Genomic DNA, 13,908 nt, shown 5'->3' on the forward strand with positions numbered 1-13,908 from the left:
TCTGTTAGCATATTTTGTCTTCATTTCTGAAAGACATTCTATTAGCACTAGATTTGATATTGAACATGACAATATTTAGGTAACAGTGGGCTTTTCTATATAAAATTTAAGCTATGATATGCACTAGCAAAAAGGGCAATTACTCTTCAGTTTTGTATTTTGAATATGCAAACGAGTTGCTTTTGGATTACTGGCAGCTACAGCTTGGGCTCTGACACTTAACTGTTATTAATACACAAAGCAATTAATGTAATTATAAATATGGGGAAAATATCAACACTACTTACACTAGTTAGTTATTAGGAGGTAAAATACTTTGTCAGCTGTAATACAATACAAATTGCTGCAAAGCGTTCAATACAATTATAACACACATATATTCAAAGTACTACAGTTTATATTCTAGGTCTGCCCTCCTGGGATCAATTTATGATACTCTGTGCTGGTAATTTTTCTTGACAAAATAAGGATACTTTGTTGGTGTGTAGCTACTCTTGGCTACCACACACTTTCTGTGCAGGTAGGATTCCAGACCCAATCCTTGCACAGTGAACAGGGATACACGTTGGGATGCACGGGAGGCAGCATTAGTATCTACACAAAAAGCACCACACGAGTGTGCACCTGCCTCTCCAATTTGGAAACATTTTCCTCAAGCAAAAGCACAACAGAATCAATAGCAGATTGTATCCATTTTCTTCACTGCTGGCATTGGTTTCTTGAGTGTTCAAGCTGAAAATCCCACTTGGACACTTACCACCTATGCCCCATGCATGCACGGGATGTAGTGACAGGCAGTGACTGCAGTGGAGGTTTGGGAGGTCTACTGAAATGATCCCTGCAGGTGACAGCCAGATAGGTGAGTAATGTAACATGGACAAAACACACTCACATAGGGGACTGCTGCTTTCTTCCATATTCAAATTCATTAATCCACTTAAGCAGAAAAAGTGCCTTCATTTTCCTTCATTTTCTTGCACTTGGAATTAAACTCCTGTTCAGAATTAATGGTGTTATAAGCAGTAACCAATCTTAAACAAGACTATTTCAAAGCTCCTTATTAGTGCTTTATTTTTTAAGTCTGACAGTTGTGTCACACATTATTGACATCCTCAATTATTAACACCATGTGTTACTGGGTAGCATCCGGTGTGTTTAGCAGCGGGACTCGGCCACGACCGTTCCAGCGAATTAGGAGAATTTGCTCCCAGGTACCAAAGTGGTGTCCTTGTAATCACCTATCATAAACACACATTTCCCTAGCTCTGCCAAAGGAGACAAACAGCTGCAACACCATGTCAAGTCAGAAATGCAAAATAACTTTGATTAATAAAAGGGACCACACAGCAGAGGTGCATATCACTAAAAACACAACGCGCCTAGACGGGGAAGCAAATTAAAAATGAACAGGGAACTGCTAAAAGCTGACACTTTCCCTAACCAAACCAAATTGTTACTGCCCAGTTCATAATGGCTGATGCACAGTCCTGCTTTATTTGCCAGCTGCTCCATGAGGCTGATTCAAGCTCACTGAAAACAACACAGTTCTTTTTAGATGTAGTCTCAAGAACAAGAACAGACAGATCATCTCAGTTTAATTGATTAAACAGTTCTGCTTAATACCATTATCAATGGTCTGGGCAGGGGGATCAAGTGTACCCTCAGTCAGTTTGCAGAGGACACCAACTTGGACAGGAGTGTTGATGTGCTGGAGGGTAGGAAGGCTCTGCTGAGGGATCTGGACAGGCTGGATTGATGGGCCAAGAACAATAGTATGAGGTTCAACAAGGCCAAGTCCTGGGTCCTGCTCTTGTGTCACAACAACCCCATGCTACAGGCTTTGGGAAAAATGGTTTGGAAAGCTGCCTGAGGTAAAAGAACCTGGAGGTTCTGGTTGACAGCCAGCTGAACATAAGCCAGCAATGTGTCCAGAGAAACTTTTCTATCAAATCATGGTAGGATAAGGGAGAAGTAGTTCCCTACTCATTACAGAATAGAAGTTTCACGCATTACTTTTTCCTGGTAGCTTTTTTCATGAAAGCTCAATGCAAAATTCAGACTATATGCTGACCATTGGTATCTGTAAGTTCTTTGTCTGATCAGAATGCCTTCTTTTACTTTAAAGAAGGCTAATTTGCTTAGTTGGTATGTATGTATTCAGTGTCCTCCTTCCAGGTGTCACATCTCAACATGGTGTAAGTCACTTTGCTCCTCTGGTGGGGTCTTGTGAGCCATACACCCCTTCAAGACTGCCAGCCCCCTCCCTGGCCCCTACATCAGCAGACAGCAGAGGGACTGTCTCCGCAGTGGGTGACCGCAGCCTGCTGTCACTTGACAGCAACACCCATGCAGCAGTGCTGAGGGTCTCCATGCCCTATGCCGGGGTTTTGTTCCATGCACAACCTTTCCAGCTGAACTTCCCAGTTTCTGCCTGCTTGTCACATTTAATGTTACTTTCTGTGTTTAATGTTTCAGATTTGTGTGTAGTTTTAAAAAAAAAAAAGAAAAGTTGGAGCATGCCAGTTATTCCTCTGAGGTTTCAGAATACAAACTTTGCAGTTCTTCTGCTGTTTAGCACAGGCTACCACAGATGGAAGACAGATATCTGTCCGCCAACGTTTAAAGAGGACCAGATTTTTTTGTTTAGAAATTTTTGCTGTTCAGCCCTTACAGCCATACAATCAGCCAGACCAGCCCTGCCCTCCGTAACAAGTACATTCACAAAATGAACAGGGGAGACCAATGCCTGCACAGGATTCACACACCCAGAGATGTCTGGGGTGCATTGGGACTGCCTTGATGGTTAGTTTTGGAAAGAAAGAGGCCAACTTTTTCTAACCTGGCTTGAAAAGCTCTGAAACTCACATATCCTTCTACCACAAGGGAGTTCATTTACTCAAAAGGAAAACAAAGTTGTCCAGTAGCCTTTTCAGCTAATGTCAGCTAGGAAGGTTTCCTAATTCTGAGTTGTTCCAACACAAATATCTGAGGAAAGCTGTTGAATTGGTGCATGCTCTTGCTAAATCAGCTGTTCTCCCTTGCCTGCTGATGGCTGCCGACTTAGACTGACCTCAAATACTCCAGCTTCCTCCCCCCGAGTGTTACAGTCACTCTCTGCTATCACACCTGATCTTTCACAAAAGTTTCTGCACCTTCCAGGCTTGTCACAACAGCCCTTCAAGCATAAGCTGAAGCCAACTTGACACAACAGATTTCCTTTTTCTCTTGGAGACATGCATATGCCACAAAGACTACAGTTCATCACCTATGCTCTTCAAACACTCCTGAGCACGCCCAAGTGGGATAGCACTTTTGCAAACTGGGCAGCGCTGCTGCTTCCTTTTCTTCAGCCCTTTTTTTTTCTTTTTAAAGTAAAAAGTTGCTTAAAGCAAGTCTGTTTGAGGTTAAGTTCCTAATTTATGCTCAATGAGCTGTCTTGTGCTGTGTCCAAAACTGGCACAGAAACATTGTCGACTTTTCCTGGAACTCCTATACACAGCCTACCAAATGAAGCTTTCTCTTCTGCTCCAGCATCCCTGGAGCCTGAATACTTCAGGGCTTAAAGATTTCTTCCTTATGCAGAAGGGTGGTGCCTGCATGACTGTGTGCATGCAAGGAGAAGCTTCCAGGAGCAGCACAAAGTAAGCTATGTCACCAAAGTCCTGCAGTGCTCGCTCCTTTCTGCATGATACCTTGGGGAAAATTCAGGGAGAAAATGAATGCTGAAAACCGACAGGCACTCGGCAGAGTCTGGAGGAAAGCAGGTAAACTTGCTGCCCCACAGACAAGGGCACGGCTGGCAGGAGGGGAGAAGCCAGACGGCTGGTTTGCTCCCAGCTGGGGATTAAGAAGTCGCAGGTGAACCAAGGCCACGTGCCCTACTAATAGCAGCAGCCTTCTGCTCAAAATAAGAAGCAGGTTCACACATTTGTTCTCCAGTTGGGTTCAGACATAAGCTGCAACACAGATGTTCACAGGGCACAAAGGGGACACCCAGCAGAGCTGGCTGCAAAAGAAAATTTACAGGAATGACAGCAAGTTGCCTTTTACAGTAGGCTCTCTAGAGAGGCAGTAAAAGGGAAGCTCATTCTGCTACACTTTTTTTTCCTGAAACTCCTCCTTGTGTAATGCCCCACTGCAGCCAGTCTCCAGAGACTGCAAATGAATTAAGAGGAGAAAACATGGGAAAGCAAAATAAGAAAGCAAAGTAGAAAACAAAGCAGAACAAATGAGAGCAAAGAAATATATCACAAAGGGGAGCAGTAAGGGCATATCAATAGATATGAATAATATCAGGAAAATGTAAACATTGGAAACATTGATCTCTGGCACACACTCTGAAATGATGATTAGACACAGGAGGCTCTGACAGGCCTGGACACAGGTCTGAACATCCAGGATGTTCTAGGACATTAAGTGATCCAGGCAGGTACCTGGATACATAAATGGAAGACAATGGTTCTTCTCCAGCTTTTGTCAAGTATCTTGGAACCTACAGGTGGAGCACACTATGAAGATATGTTGCATTCTAATTCTTACAGAATAAGCAACTCAGTGCAAAAATCCACTTTTTTGAATTTCATGCGTAACCATTTAACCCCTCCTCATTTGTAAATCTCTTCAGAGTTTCTCATACAGATCAAGGTAAGTCCAACTGTTACATCCATGTATTCAAGAAACCTTTCACTCCTTCAAACTGAGTCTCAAAAAAACTGTCTAGGTCTATGAACTCTTTGGAAAGAATAACAACTTCTACATCTTCTCTCATTTATCTTTTTCCCTTGCTAGGAGTTCAACAGAGCTTCAAGAACCATAAAGTGTGACCTGACTTTAAAAAAAAAGATCACCTGAAAATTGCTTTGTTATATGCAAGAATGTATTTCTGAAATTGCCTGAATATTTTCTGTAAATGACTGAAGTGAGATGAGAGCTTCAATGAAACACCTAAGAAGAAAATTTCCCAGAACTTCAATGTACCCAAGTTTTCAACCTTTATGGCCATTTTCTTCCCATATTTAGTTATATTCATACATTCATACATACATCTACCTTCAACAGTTGCAAAAAAAACCCAAAGGAAACACAGAGGTAAAGCCAGATGAAGCACAGCCTCAAATACAGAGGGATCAAGAGTAGAGCCAGTTCCTCTCACTGATTTTATCTTCAAAACTTCTTACTTGTTTGTGGAGACTCACCTTTTTGTTCACTCTGAAGTTAAGTTTGTGGGTTTGGCTAAACATTTATCTCTGAGCAACTGTGAACGTCATACCCTTCCCAATTTCTGTCCTACAAGAACCACGTGTTATTGAAAATTCACCCTGCAAAGGTCCATCACACTGTCCCATTTACAGCAGCTAAGATTTATCAAGAGCTGTAAGAAGCTCAGCATTAAACTGTCAACAAAACTCACAACAAAACCATACAACACAAAGCATGAATGTATCCATTACACATACCTATTTACTGCAGATAGTTTTCGAGTTTCAAGAAGCATGTAGTCTTGAAGAGTTGCTTCAAGTTCAGAATCCAAGATCTGATAAAAAAGATTATATATGTATATTTAAAGTCATTAAAAGTATATGGCTTGAGCATAAAAAATGAAAAAAAATATTCTGCAAAATTACTGCTTAGAAGTAAGTCTATGAGCCAGTCCTTCTGAAGCTGTGCATCACATGAGAAGTGTTGAAGGGGATAACAATGATGGTATGGTAATTTATAGCACATTACATTTAAGGTATATGATATTGTATAGATTCTTAAGCAACTGCTACACGAGTTCAAAATTAACAGAAAATTCTGAAAAAAAAAACAATTTTTCAAATAACAATTTTGCTGCAATTATTTGCAATGAAAAATCAAAACTAACGTATTGAGTATGAAAAACTGGCAGTGGCATATCAGAAAATATAAACGATTTAGGAAACTACACGCATCCTTATGTACGTTTAAGCCATTCTGCCTTTAGCTTGCAGCGAAACAGTGACATGAATACGGAAACCACATGAAAAATCAAGGGCATCCTTAAGTGCATCATTTCTTTAATGTCCAAAAATGCTGAACATGGCAGTTCTGTTACAGGTGTGAAATTCTGGATGTACATTCTTGTAAGGATACATATAACACCTAATCGCAATTAGTCCCAGAGTCTCTGCAAATTTTCCTGGTGATTCTCACACAGTGACCCTGAGCATAACGCATTTGTTAAATCTGATGTGCTTAACAATGCAAAAAGGAAGAAGATGCAGCAGTAGAAACAAACAGGCTCAGCAGACTAAGGAAAGACACAAAGGAGAAAAAAAAAAAAAGAAAAACAAAAAAATGGAAGAAAATTCACGTGTCCAAATGCACTTGGTCTGACCTCTGTTCTGGATAATCACCATCATGAGTACATGCTCTATTGAGTATTTCTGTGGCACTATTGGCAACTTTGCATTCTGCAAGAAGAAACACCATTTCACACAGGACTGCCACACAGCCACAGCTCTTAGAGACAATTAAGAGCCTATATTAGAAAAAGTCTTGTCTCTTTTTTTCCCCGCAGAGTTTTTCCTGAGCTCTCCACAGCAGCTGTGCTACTGGCACCCACCACATGATTCCCAGTAAAGGCAAAGAGAATCAGCTATAGAATTGTCTATGCCCACTACACATCAATGGTCACCTGGCTGGGAGCACCTATGTGTCCCAGCTGAAGAGCAGGCATTTTCTTCTCCAAAGGCTCAGCCCACCCAAGGAGTCCCGGACTCCCTCTGTTCCCTTCTGTGAGCTGGTAATTTTCAAGCAGAGAGATGAAATGTAAATATCAGCATGGATAATTATTTCACTGCTCATTTTTTGCAAGATAATCAGACAGAAAGATAAGACTCACTCTGAGGAACAGAAGCAGTACAAATTTTTATCCAGCAACAGAATGAAAGATTCTGCCAATTTTTCTTACAAAAGCAACAGTTCATTGATTTGTAGCTGCTGCCTACTTTCATGTGCAAGAACAACAGAAATCCCTTACTGGTCTTCTCTACATATTTTCAGGCAATCACTAGAAACATGACAACTTCTAGGATTATTTATTCTATGCACTATGTAATCATTCCTATTGTTGATGTCAACTGCAGACAAGCCAGGCTCCGAAGCTCAGATTCAATCACACAGGCATGAGTAACATCACTACATCTCCACCCTTTGCATCTTCTACTCAATTCCCCAAAAGAGATTTCCACAATAATGCATAATCACAAATTATCACAAATTATTATATATAAATTATACCAAAGAGAATGTCATTAAATTTAAAGTGAATACCAGCCAAATACTACCTCTAAAATGAGTGGGAGTTATTTACTAGATAATACCAATAAAAATCTGCAAGGTCAGAAGGTGGCCAAAGTTTACCCTTTATTTTCTACAGTAATGTCCTTCTTTTTTCCTACAGTAATGCCCTTCCTTTTCTCTACTTCTTCATCAGTTAGCCTCATTACCACTTTTTCCACATAGAATCATAGAAAATGTCCAGTTGGAAGGCACCTGTAAGAAGGCACCCAAGAATCATTGAGTCCAGCTCTCTGCTCCTTGCAGGACTACCTAAAACTAGGCCAAATGACTTAGAGCATTGTCCGGACACTCTTTGGATTCTGACAGGCTTGGTGCCATGACCATTTCCCTGGGGAGCCTGCTCCAGTGGCTGACCACCCACTCAGTGAAGCACCTTTCCATAATGCCCAATCTGAACTTCCCTGCAACTTCATTCCATGTCCTTGTGTCCTGTCACTCATCCCCAGAGAGAGGAGATCAGCACCTCTACCTCTGCTGGCCTCTCTTGAGGCACCCCCTAAGCTATGTTTTCCCTCTTACTTATCCCCTTCATTTCTTACCCAATTTATGACTGCCCATTTTACCTCCACTTGCAAGGCCTCTGCAGTTGGCTACAAGCACTCATCTTACCACACTTTGACAGGAATTACCACCCATCAGATGTATCCCGTCAACCACCTAAACATATGCTGTTCCCTGGCTGAAACTTCTTCAGCCAAGTGACCTTGACAATAGGTAGAGATTCCAGGCACTGAACTGTCAGGTCCCACAAAACTTGTGTCACAAAGGTAACCTTCAAATTGACCAGGTGTAAAACTCCACTAATTCGATACTGCATGAAATTATACTGCTCGAGGACACATTTCAGGGGATTGTTGACCTGAGAATTTCTTATGACATATTTACAGAGAAATGTTATGAATTATTGCATGGCTGAGATAGCTCTGTGACAGAATGTTTGCAGCCGAAGATAAGAACAATTGTGTGTTAAGTACAAGAACATGATTTGCTGTGCATAATATTAGCAGTGTTTATTTTAGAACTGACCACCCACCTGACTGTTCCAAAAAACCTCCTGGAGCTGCTAAAAGATGCCAGAGAAAGTTTTCACTTGTAGCAGACTTTCTATCTTTAATAACACCAGCTGTCGCTTTTACAAACACATTATGCCCTTCACAGTTATCCCATATTCTGCAAACACCAAAAAACCCCAAACTCTCCCACAGTTATTAACATCTGCTTCGCTTACTTATTCTGACAAACTGAAGGACAAAGGCATGATTTAACAGATTGCTCCACATAAACCAGCTATGCAGTCCACGAAAGGATTCATCAAATGCCCTGTCAGAGAGCTTTACAAAGCCCAGCTTAATGAACATATGCAAATTGCTATAATATATAAAATGCCTGCTACTACTTCAACAAGTAACATGCTTATGAAATCTATGGAGAATGGTAAGATAGACCAATCTAATTTGTCTTTAAAATAAAGTGATTTGGTTTTCTCCAGATAATTTCAATCTTTTTTTTTTCTTTAATGCCTTGAAGCACATGTTACATACAATGAACATCTGCTTTAGGCACTGGAAGATGTGATTATTCAATAGAAAAAGCACGCAGCAACAGACAAACTGGAAGCACACTGGTACTCTTCAATATTTTCCTTCAATATTTTGACATGCTGGCACTTTTAAAAAATTGTTTTTTCCAAGCCTTGTTGCATTTAAACAGCCCTTATTTTTCCTGCTGTTGCTTGATGTGAGGTTGATGTGAGTGCAAGTCAGGCTGATATTTACAGTATGAGGAAATGCTCAGATATGAAAGCGCATCAGAAAACAACATGCATTCAGGATGATCACTGCTGTTGCTGTTTTCAACATTATTGATCTAGAAATTTGATCTTTTTTTCCATCAAGATAAGGAAAGAATATCTTATGAGCTAAAATGATTTTCAATGGAAAAAAATCAACATTTTCTAGAGCTTTATCCCTCCTGAGAACTGAAAGTTCTTTTCACCAACTGACTTGAAAAAAATTATATAAAAATACATTTTGAGTGTTTTGTCAAAGAAGCTAAAGCCCACAACCACCCTTTAAGAACTTTGTGGAAAAATAAACAGAACTTCTCTAATTTTTTTACTTTGGAAAAAAAACACATGAGAAAGAACACAGCACAGTATGTGCATCAGAAACTAGAAGATGCAAAGTTCCTGGATCTTGGCTTTACCACTTAGGCCAGGGAGGTGTGAAAGAGAAAGAGGACTGTGAAGTACCATGATTATCTCCTTGTCTCTCATGCTGGGACCACAAAAGGAAAACAAGCACTAGGTAACACTTTCTTGGGTGGTTCTTGGTTATGTTATGTTTTATGTTATGTTATGTGTTATGTTATGTTATGTGTTATGTTATGTGTTATGTTATGTTATGTTATGTTATGTTATGTTATGAGGATTCCCAGTGTAGTAGTCTAACAGATAAACAGTTTCAACTCTTATTTTATGTCATAGTATGACAGAATCACTTAGGTCATAAAAGACCTCTGACATCATTGAGTCCAGCCATTAACCCAGCACTGTCAAGGCCACCACTAAGTCATGTGCCTAAGCACCACATGTACATGACTTTTAAATACTCTCAGGGCTGGTGACCCAACCACTTCCCTGGACAGCCTGTTCCAATGCCTGACTATCCTTTCACTGAAGAAATTTTTCCTCATGTCCAATCTAAACTTTCCCTGGCACAACTTGAGGCCATTTCCTCTTGTTCTATTGCTTGTAACCTGGGAGAGGATACTAACTCCCACCAGTCTGCAATTCCTTTCAAGTAGAGAGGGATAAGGTCCCCCTAAGCCTCCTTTTGCTGAGGCTAAACAACTTCAGTTTCCTCAGCCGCTCTTCACAAGACTTAGGTCCTTCATGCCTTAGATGTTTCCAGTTAAAACAGAAGTAATTGCTGTTACTGTCAACACTAGACACAACTTTTGCTCAGCGCCTTAGGCAAAATGACCAAGATGAGCAGTACGTGGTACAGGATTCTCAAATCTCTCTAATTGTGGGACCACAGTTTCTGCATTGAGAATTAACTAAATTGTAAAATATGAGTCCAAGTTGGAATACCATGTCAGAAATGTATTGTGATCTCCTCATTTTAAAGGCACCAACTTGTAAAATCCTTTCCATTCTGTTACACTAAATATTCAGGATGTGCCAGGCACTGTGGAAAAAGCTTTTATTTCTGTGCAAATGAATATACATTAGAGTGAGTGTTTATAACATTTTTCTAGATTTGAGTTTATATAACTGACAATTAAGGGATGATATCTTTAACACTATGTATCACTTCTAGATGCCAGTATCACTTCTAGATGCCAGTTAGCAATATTTAACAAAGCTGGCTGTTCTCTTTTTTTTTTTTTTTTTTTTTTTGTATTCAGATTTGGTCCTCCAGCTTTGCATTCAGTCAAAGACTAAAATCAGGGAATAAATGAACACGACAAGCCTGCCTTTATTATACCTCATTTCTCTAAATATCTCTTTCAGGTTCTATCATTACCATGCCTATTTTAAATTTGTTCTTTTTAACATAAATCTAGAAGTACAGAAAAATCTGTGCATCAAGGCCAATAGATTCACAGCTGATATAGGTAATAAAGGCAAATTAAGGAAGCTCCATGTCACACCTCCCCTCTTATGTCCTGAACCCATATAAAATTATACTATTACCATAAGTAAAATTAAACATCCTAACTTGTCCCCAAAACAGAGAGAAAATTATTATTCTTGAGAGTCAATCTTCTTATAAGTCCCTTAAGATGTAACATCTGATAGATTTTAGGGAAAAAAAAAAAGAGCCTCTCATACAGATTCCAGATTCAGTACAATAAAACAGCTTCAATAAAGTATATTAACCCATAGAACATCATTGACAAAATTACAGTCACAATGTGTGCAGTGGAGTGTGCTACATGATAATGCAAGAAAACATTTTTTTAACCTGTCGCTTTGGGGTGGTTTGTTGGGGTTTTTTTCTTCAGGTTCTTCAGGAAGAGCAGCATTTAAAATCAGGATGTACTGCTTTAACGAAATAGGTGGGAAGCAGAGCCAGTCCACCCAGTCCCACATCCCTACCCACTGACAGATTCCTGCCATGCACTGCAGTGAGGATATTAACCCACTGCTGTTATGGACAAACCATCTGTACTGGACAGCAGCATAATCAGTAACAGCAAATGGTTCTGGGGCAATCCTGAACTGACAGTGAAGTAGATGAGAAAGTGAAATCCTTGCTTTGGTAAGCTCCTTGGCAAGCTAGTACAAACCCATGTTCCCTGTTAAAAAAGAAAAATGAGAAAGGTTGTAAGATTGCAGACCTTCTTCTACTCAAAGAAAGCGAATTTCCAGTGGCTGAAAATGCACTCTTTCCCTGACCTGTGGGAAAATGCAAGAAAGGACTCACTGCTCTGAAGTCTGTCTCAAAAGTAGCATCCAAGGTGCAAAGACTTCCAACCTGAAATATTTCTGTGGAAGTACTGAGCAACATTACTGTGCAGACAATTCTGAAGTGAAGGGTCCCACCTTCCCTGACAAAGGCACACAACACAGCCACTGCTTTTGGTTGGACAATGCAGAGTCTAAGCCACCTTCCTGCATCTCTACAGAGTGTCTGAAATACAAAGAAATGTGCTGCTATCACTGCAGTCTAGAGGTTGGAATGGAAGTTTCCTAAGGAAATACATATCTTTGGGGTTTTTTGTTTTAAAAGCAGAAGCACCACACTACTTCATCCCAGTGAAAGACTGGGTAAACAGAGGCAACAAATCTCTAATCATTTGCCTTTTCTAGTTAAAGTGACAACTCTTGGAAACCCCTGTTCAAATCATCATAATGAAGGTAAAAAAAGGGGTTCCAGTAAGTTCACTATGGATAATATTTTTTTCCAAGACTTGTGAGGACAACATGGGTAAGTTCAGCATGACCACGACATTCATTTGTCCTGGGAAGTCCTTAAACACGAGCACCATAACATCTGAAGATTATGATACCTCATTCCTGCATAAAAGGAGGGATCACTCAGAAATATCCACCAGCAACATCACATCTCATAAACCACAGAAAAGTCAAAATATCCATAGGAGATGACCACCTAGTCCTCCTTGAAATAGACACCTATTATAATGGGGGCCAGATGCAATTTACAGGTATTTGCTTACATTACTTGAAAGAAAGAAAAGGATAACGCTCCCTTCTGTCACAGAAACAAACACAGAAGCTGGATCTGTGAAGAGGAGCAAGATCAAACAACTTGAGAGGAGTCTAGGAAGTCCTCCTAAGCAGTCAGTCATGACTGCTGTTAGAAAAGGAGGCCAGGCACCAAGATGTCATTTTCTGAAAAGTCAGATCCAATAGGAATAGCTTATCAAGATAAGGATTATTAGCAGACAGTCTAGTGGCAGAATTAGTTCACCATGGTGATGGTAAAAGAGTATTAGGAAAGCAGGGCAATTTTAAGAAAAGGCAGCTAAAAATACCTGCCTAACACACTGCTCCAAGTCCTTCTCATCTTCAGTGTGCTGATGTTTCAAAGTTAGCTGTCCCAACAGACAGCCCTGTACTCTGTCTGCCAGTGTCACGATGACTTATAGCATGCTGTGGTAGGCTTGCAGTCTCTGAGGACTGCGTGTCTCTGTGAATGATGAGGATAGCTGCATTTTGTTCCAGTTACCGTGAATTAGGAGCAGAACCCCATTGACTAGCGAGCTTTCAGCACAGACTTCAGCTGGGATAAGTCTGGCTACAGTGCTTGGGCTGCACTATTGAAGGAATACACTACTCAGAAGGATGAACCGGGTCTTGTCCAGGCTTCTGTTCCTGCTTTGCCCACGAGGACAGATGACACAGTGTCTTTTCTATAGAGATACATGCACACCACACAAGCCCTTCCTAGCACCACCAACAAAAGACCAAGACCAGAGTCCCATATGTTTTTCAGGAAGGGAGCTGACATCCCCAACTCCAAGACTCTGGCAACAACAAGGAAATTCTTACATTGACCTTCTGGCATCTGCGGCCTTCTGGCATTTGTTAATAACCAGCAGAAGCCACTAACCACTGCCTTAAACGTGAAATAGGTGATAGTGTATACACATGAGCAGTGGCCAGTCTTCTTTTTAGCCCTTTTTGGAAACACTGTGACTTCATATTGCCTGCCTGGCTGGGGTTTTTTTAACCCTGTAAATGCTTCTACACATTCTCATAAAAACTTCCCTGAATTTACCAAATTCTTTCTTCAAGTTACTTTGTTTTTCTACTCAACTAGTACACTTCGAGTTTATTCCAGAACTTCACCCTCTTGGGATGTTTGAAAATTTTCTGTTAATATTCAGTCTAAATTCATTCAAGAATAATTAATAAACATATAATCTTGAGCAGTTGTTATCCTTCAATTTCAACAGCTCTCCTCCTTCTCTGGTGTTTGCCCTCCAAAGGAATTTAGTACAAAGGTTTTATTTCCTGGACATTATATACAAGTTGTAAGGAATGGAGGCTTATCATATTTTGTCAGAAAGTCTGACAGAAGGTAAAAAACCATAGGAAAAATATATTTA

At 40.3% G+C, this 13,908-nt stretch overlaps 1 protein-coding gene across 13 annotated transcripts in view; it reads right to left on the reverse strand.

The window, feature by feature from the left end:
* Positions 1-13,908, reverse strand: part of ENOX1 (ecto-NOX disulfide-thiol exchanger 1) — a 367,773-nt gene that overhangs the window by 289,387 nt on the left and 64,478 nt on the right. For 11 of the 13 annotated variants that reach the window (XM_069009956.1, XM_069009963.1, XM_069010006.1 and 8 more), the window contains exon 2: positions 5,457-5,533. The exons of the other annotated variants lie outside the window; for them this stretch is intronic. The gene's annotated coding sequence lies outside the window, so the exon portion shown is untranslated. The remainder of the gene's footprint in view (positions 1-5,456; positions 5,534-13,908) is intronic. 13 annotated transcript variants of the gene reach the window in all.

Source organism: Aphelocoma coerulescens, chromosome 1 (assembly GCF_041296385.1).
Source record: "Aphelocoma coerulescens isolate FSJ_1873_10779 chromosome 1, UR_Acoe_1.0, whole genome shotgun sequence".
Classification (NCBI taxonomy): domain Eukaryota; kingdom Metazoa; phylum Chordata; class Aves; order Passeriformes; family Corvidae; genus Aphelocoma; species Aphelocoma coerulescens.